We start from the raw sequence: 8,255 nt of genomic DNA on the forward strand, positions 1-8,255 counted from the left end.
ATGCAGGTGGTCCATGGGAAAATGTTTTAAAATATAAATAAAATTAATTTTTAGATGTATTAAAATATGTTTAAATAATACAGTATTTCAAAAGTCCATCAAATGTAAGAAAATATTTGAATCGATAGCTTATAAAAAGATTGAAATTAAACATCAAATGTAAGAAAATATTTGAATCGAATCAATCGATAGCTAATAAAAAGATTGAAATTAAACATCAAATGTAAGAAAATATTTGAATTGATAGCTAATTAAAAAAAAAATCATGACTGTTAAGGGCTTGATTTCATTCATTGCACGATACTACGTGCAACAAATTGTATCAAGCCAAGGCATTATTTAACTGAAATATACGAGTGGTCCAGAGCCAAAAGATATATCTTTTGAGAACCACTGATCTATTCCTATCCCACGGTTACACTTCTCTTACATTATCCTCCCATTAAACTCAGATTAACTGATACAGGCTACTGGAGCAGACAAATGGGCACATTTCCTAATAATGATGACTCAATCAGGTAAGCTGGTAGACTGCACCCTTCTTGAGAACTCCCTTTTCTGTGGAAGTTACATTTATGCACAATACAAAATCTTCACTTTGCTACAATACTAAATGCAAACCTTCATGGACCACCAGTGGTCCACGGACCACCTGTTGAAAATCCCTGCGATAGCCTGAACAGAGAGACCCTGTGGATGCTCCTATGGCATTACTGTATACTAGAGCATAACAGACCAGATCCAAACCAATCATGGGCATATGGCAAACTAACATGGGAACTGCCCATAGATCCGAAGTCCCGTTAGTCCTAACATGCATTAAGGTTGGCGAACATGCATTGCTCTGTAAAGCACTGAGCTGCATTTCATGTCATGAAGTGGTGAGGGCCCTTGAGGTCAACATAACATAACTTAAGTGAAAATAATGTGGAACCAAACAGGAAATGAACTCAACCAACAGACCTGGTACAATGGCATATGAGAGAGGCTTATACAGTGGTGGATCAAACCAATAAATACACACAGGGGTGGACAGCAATTAGAGCCAACTGGAATCACTAAACAATTCCCAATCCCCCCTTCTCAATCAAGTCTGTTGGTATGGTTCTCAGCAAAGCTGGCTCCACCCCCCCCAGTCTCATCTTTTGCCATTGCAGGAACTAAATGAAGAGCAAAAGCATTAGTACAACAGTAAATATTGTCACTAAGCAATTCTTAATTACTGGTTGTGTTTTATCATAGAATTATTGCAAATGTTAATATTAGAAGGTAGAAGGAAGGCAAAAATCAGAGTGTAGAGATTGAAGAGTCTTCACTTCATGTGAGGCTGGGATCACAGCCCTCACAAAGTGACCTGGCCCGTGTCAACAACGACCAACAGATGCGAACCAAGGCATATCATCACAGGCTTCACAGCTATGATTAAACACAGAAACAACACCCAAAGTCATGCAGCAAAACATCAAGTGAAGTCAAACAACCCAATCACCCTCAGAAATCAACCACGGAAAGATGTCAGCTTCTTCAAATACTGGGCCTCATCAATGAATAGGCTAGAATTCAGACGGCAAAGTGGCAAACATATAGCCAACAGCAAAACAAACCTTCTTAAACAAGAGACTGATCCTCCAGACAAGGTGGACAGACAGTCAGAGACATGGACCATCAGGAACACACATGCCCGTGTAGAGGAGAAGATTCAGAGGAGATCAGTAAGATGGATCGACCATAACTTCTGAAAACCTCACACGACAAGGTTTAACCTGCATCGAACCCACAAGGGGAAAGGAAAAAGAGAACCATGGAAGCTAAGTAAGTTCACTGATGTTCAATGGTATTTCAATGCATCAGTCCTGGCAGTGGTTGAAAAAATACTCAACCCCAGTGTGCTTAAAATAGTCAAAGTATAGATACTCCTGGTCAAATATTACTCAAAGTTGCTCAGTCAAATTTGTACAAGTAAATATGTATCAATGCATTGCTGTATTAAAAGATTTTCAGAACGATTGATATATCGTGTGTATATATATATATATATATATATATATATATATATATATATAGGCCTAGTGAAATAGTGAATAGTGAAAATAGAAGATCTACAAAAAATAGCAGATCTACAAGCTGAAACCTTTTCCTAGAAATCAGTCAAAAATACAATATTTGTCTTTGAAATGTAAAATACAAATAATGAAAGTACAGATACAATTTTTTTTACAGCACTCAATTAAGTGAATGTACTTACTGTCCAATGCGGATCCTGGGTATGGCATGTTTATAACATTCACCATACTTGCCAATGTTCTACCGCCACCAGTGTACCACAGTGTATTCTTAAAGAAGAGTGTAATTTGTAAGCTACATTTGTATGTGGCTGCAAAGTTGAGTGAGCCTACAACTCAAACCATACTTATACTACTTATACCGATATGTCTGGGGAGCTGCTAGCTAGAACAATGGTTCTCAAACTTTTTCTTTACAGGGACCCCAATTTAATTGTATGTATTTGGACACCCCCATCTAAAAATATTTTGTGCTAGAGACCCACACACAAGATTTGTGTTGTTAGAATATTCCACAAATATTTTTGTTTCTTCCAAATAGCCAGTATATACTGTAAAGGGTGATGATTGTGATGCTACATTAGTTGCTGCGAGAGTGAGGTCTAGCCAACACCAACTCGGGATTCCTGGATCGCTGCCCTTCCTATCCAACATCAGGTTCTTGAGCTCTGCAGTGTTGTCAGCCAAGCTGTCGCACCGCAGCACGTCTACATAGGTGGTACGCTTCTTTCCCCTCCTGACTTTGCCCTGGGTTGGCTCCCATAGGGTCAATTTACTTGCCTCAAGTTCTGGGTGCCTGACGCAGTGCCCTGCCAGCCTCATCCTTCTCTCTCTGACTTTGTCCGTGACGCGTGGGAGGTCCCAATAGAGGTCCACATTTCTGATGCGGTCCGTCCATGTGACACCTAGTGTCATTCATAGCATTCTTGTGTAGACTCCAGACATCCAGGGCTTTTTCCTGTTGTACTGTGAGGGTCCATGTCTCGGCCCCATACAGCAGTACTGACTCCACAGTAGCTATGAACAGCCGCCTCTTAATGTCTTCTCCCATGTCTGATTTCCACACTCTCCTCATCCCGTGCAAGGCTTTCCATGCAGGCAAGTGCTCTCCGAACCTTCAGATCCTGTTCAGTTGAGGCAGTCCAGGCCCCGAGGTACTTGAAGTCCTCGACTTGCTCGAGCGCCGTCCCGTCTGCAGTGGCAATGGTTTTGTCCTCGGTGTTGACTGTCATTAATGCTACATTCATTAACTGATTAAGCTGGGGAATCCTCTCAAGAACTACACTTTAAGAACCACTTTGATAGAGCAATGGCTGCTAACAAACCTACACATATAATATGAGCCATCCTAAATACTCTGGATTATTCTGAAATGCATTTGTTTTCACCCAATTATTGTTGAGTGAAGTTTTTAGAGACTGACTTGTCATTCTGCCAATTGGAACCTTATTTGCAATGCATGCTGGTAAATGTAGGCTCTATTCATCAGGCTTAGTCAGAAAGAGTTCAAGCAGAAGCTCAGTGACCAGGGGAATATAGTGAGGCTGTTATTGCTTCAATTGACGACCATCAGTAATGATGTGTAACGTTAACCGCTATTATTGTGTCTTTTTTAATAGAATAACTGAAAAGAAAAAAATATATATAATTAATGTAGCAGCATAATTTCAGAGACAACCACACACAAGTAGTGATGTGTAAGGAGGAAATAATCACATAATGTCACTGCAGAGACATGCAGCTGCTGTAGACATCTCCTTACAACAGTGTTTAACCCTTTTCATGTCACGCACCTCCTAGAGGGCGTTCGCGCACCACAAGGAGTGCTCGCACCAGTCTGGGAACCCTTGGCCTAGACTAGAGGCTTTATAAAGGACCTTATGCCAAAGTCTGAGTCTCTCTCTGCTTATGCTTCAAATCTCCGACCAATGCAAATCTGTGGCGCAGACTCAATCACCTGAGCACTGTCCTCAGCAGCCTACGTACGGCCATGGGCCTATACGCCATACAGTGTTAGGGTGACATTATACTGTAATAACAATGAGTTATTATTATTATCAACTTTACATTAGGGAGTCTGTGTTTTCTTTATCATACAAAGAGTTCTCAGTCATTAGCTCAATGATTTGAAGAAGATGATCACAGTGCCTGGCAACACGAATAGCTAGGCCTACTAACATACAGTTAAGTAGACAGTAGACTACATCTCAGATCATGTCATCTGTCAACACAAATATGCCAGAATGAAAGAACATATTGTGTTCTACTACTGTAGAGTAGCTACTGTACCACCTTTTTCTTGCAATCCTTGCCTCTTATTCAATATTTTATCCCATCTCTCTCTCTCTCTCTCTCTCCCATTCTCATTCATTAGTTAGTTAGTGCAGTGACAGAATAGTAAGCTATTGTTCACAATAAATGGTGATTGGTTGGTTAGTAACAGTGGAAGCTGATTGGTTATTTAGTAACAGTGCTGTCATTGTTCAGTAGATACAAATGACAGTTCAATTATCTTATAGGGAAGGTATGGATTCACACAACTAACAGTGTCTCTTTTGTCTCTCATTTTCCCCTCTTTCTTTCTTTCTTTCTTTCTTTCTGCTGCCTACCTAACTTATAATGCAAAAGTAGCATACTTTTTCCCTCCTCTCTTTTGTCTTGCCCTCTCTCCTTCTCCATTCTCTCTCTCTCTCTCTCCCCCCCACCTCCTCGCTCTCTTTTGAGATGAACATTAGGCTGCTAGTGACCTCTGGTGGAGAGAAAACAGTAACACAGACACAAGTACACGGTTGCGTGCACGCACACACACACACACACACACACACACACACACACACACACACACACACACACACACACACACACACACACACACACACACACACACACACACACACACACACACACACACACACACACACACACACACACACACACACACACAGAGAGAGAGAGAGAGAGAGAGAGAGAGAGAGAGACCATTTCCCACAGTCAGTTTCCTTCTGAGCTGGAAACCCCCTACTTCAGCCAGACAGCTCTCATTGCAGAGGTCTGTGGAACATGACAAACATTGTCACACTTTATAACACATGTAGACTGACAAACTATGCCACCCTTGTTGCAGCGACACCGTGTGCGCAACTGTGGTATCAAAACAGGGCTGCTATTATGTTTTTGGTTTTGTTTTAGTAATCAGATTATAATGATTATTGACTTGGTAAAGTGTGATGACTATTAACCCATTCGTGCATTTGATATAAAGACACACACTGACACTACACAGTAAAATTCTGAGTGTTAATTGAACTCTCTGCAGAGAGTGTACAAATGGAACCAAATGGAACCATGTATGGAGGGCCAGCTACAAGACGCTAAACCGTTTGATATGACCAACCTGCGAAATCCTGGGTTCATTTAACTTTGAGTGTATACAATGGACCCCAATGCACCCTGTCTATCTTTGTAGACAGGTCTATGTTTGTACCTGTCTATCTTTGTAGATGGGTATAGGTCTTCTACTATACGTGCTTTGTTGTGCACAAATAATATTATACGGTTGTTTTGGGATTGGATGCTGATCTGACCAGGGTATAACATATAGACTAGACTAGAAGGATTGGATTATTGAATATAATAATTCTAAAAACACAGTAGAATCACTAAAAGTAGAGTATTAGAAACACTGGAGACATTTGAATCTTTAGAGACATTTACACCCCCCCCCCCCCCCCCAACAACACCAACCCATGCCCAGTTTAATGATGCTGTAATGGAATTGGCTCCCAGCCACACCACATTACTAAACTCACTCTCTCTCTCTCTCTCTCTCTCTCTCTCCCCCTCCTTGGTTTCACTCCTCCCTCCTTTTCCCATCCTGTTATAAATATAGCTTTTCCTTAATAACTGTTTTTCCCTCTGCACTGAATTCACTTCTCCAGAGAGGAGCAGAGAGAGAGAGAGAGAGAGAGAGAGAGAGAGAGAGAGACCAGACAGACAGACAGACAGACAGACAGACACAGACAGTCAAGTCAGACAGAGAGATAAAGAGAATAAAAAAGGTTACGAAATGTTGTACCAATGCGAGCACTCCTACCTTTCATTGACAACTCTTAATCTCTCCTAGCTCCTTTCAGGAATATTCACATATATTATACTAGGGACTACAGTACCGGTATTTTCCTTCTATACAATACAATATCTCTTTAAAAACTAGTTTTCATATAGTAATACATAATGGAGTGCTATTAAGCAAGTGTTGAAAATACCCCATAGAGTAGACTATAGACGCATGAACACTTTTAAATTGTATGGAATGGATCAGTGCATTGGTGCTGCACTTCAGAGGCAGCCAGGTTGGCTCCAAAACACTACTCCATTGATGTTGCTAAATAACTTCTGATTCTACGCTAGCTGATCTTTAAAGTGATACACTTTTCACACATTAGTCGCAGCTAATGGTTATATTATTATTTTAACAAATATAATCCGGGGACCCCCAGAGGTCCTTGAGGAGGTTCCAGGGGTTCCCCAGCAAAATGCGTTAATATATAGCATAAAAATCTGTTTAACCACTTAAGGCCTATTCATACTCCAGTTTTAGGTGATAAGCTACTCACCTTTTCGGTGGTTAGTAAAAACAGAAAGATGTGTTTGGGTGAGTCGCTTATCACCATGGCATGACATGATGTTGTAGTTTTTGGTGGTCACCTTTTCACCTATAAAACTGGAGTATGAATCGGCCTTTAGACTTTGAAAAGACACATTGTCAGTCCTGAACATTTTTCTTAAAGAAATGTTAAACATTTTAACACAAATCTTGTGTTCCCTGGGGTGGCGCAGTAGTAAAGTGCCTGCCCACCACCGCATAGGTTACGGGTTAAAATCCACAGTGGTGCAACCGACTTCGTCAAGCTTCTAGAGACTATACTCTATAATATGAACGTAGTTTTTGTGCATAGTTCCCATTGTGTTATTTGTCCAAGAAAACAAAGAAATGGAAGAAGAGAGAGAGAGAAAGAGAGAGAGTTGGGCATAGAAGAAGGAGCACAGAGTGCCCCAAGTACAACCATGTAGACTGAACATTTCTGAATTCAGTGTCACAGAAATCATTACTCACTTTTGTCCTTTTTACACAATTATAGGCTTGAAGGAAGAAGCCCATGCCGTTTCAAAACCTTTCTTCAATTTGTAACCACAAATAAATAACCAAAAGGCAGTAGAAAATCGTTTAAACATTTTTGAGTGGTGCAACCACTCCTATAGACAGCTTTGTGTGTCTCTGGCTGGCTGGGTCTGTCCGAGCACGAAATAGTGTTTGGTTGGTTTTCACAACCAAGTGTCACTGTTGCGCAGCCAAACAAACAAACAAACAAACAAACAAACAAACAAACAAACAAACAAACAAACACACACACACACACACACACACACACACACACACACACACACACACACACACACACACACACACACACACACACACACACACACACACACACACGTTTCTGTGGGTCTGGAACCCCGGGGACCTCCACACGGAGTTGCACCACTCACTTCACTTGGGTGTGATTTATTCTTTCTCGTTAGACCTTGATTGGAAAATAGTCGTTTTTGGCTAGGTGCCCAGCCTTCATCCAATCAGGATAGAGAGGGGCCTTCCGCCAATCATGATCGAGCGGGAGTGGGCCTTCTCACTGAAGGGAGATTTCCAAATCACCCAAATCACTGAATGCTCCTTTAATAGTTTCTTGTCTCGCACTGACAATAGCTAGATTGATCTACAGGGCAAGCTCACAACTTGTCACGCTGTGGTGCACTGTGAGCTTATAGATCTGCTATTTTCAGTGCAAGACAATGCACAACCATGCAGCTTCAGAGCTGACAGTCTGTCACCAGAGACTCAGAGAGCAGCAATGCACAGATTCTAAATCCAAATGTGTGAATTCAAACACTGCACAACAGACAGTCTATGAATATAGAACACCCCGTTGCTACATATCTACAGGATAATCAATAGTTCCGTCTTAAGCTTGCCCTGCTGGGCATATTGTAGTGGCTTTATGTGTTATCACAAACACTAAGCAACACAATGCTTATTGTCACTGAGGGCACCGTGTGTGTGTTTGTGTGTGTGTGTGTGTGTGTGTGTGTGTGTGTGTACTGCAGATGATGAATAGTGCAACCCAGATATTC

The sequence above is a fragment of the Protomyctophum bolini genome (assembly GCF_963924005.1).
Source record: "Protomyctophum bolini genome assembly, chromosome: 8".
In the NCBI taxonomy this organism is placed as follows: Eukaryota; Metazoa; Chordata; class Actinopteri; order Myctophiformes; family Myctophidae; genus Protomyctophum; species Protomyctophum bolini.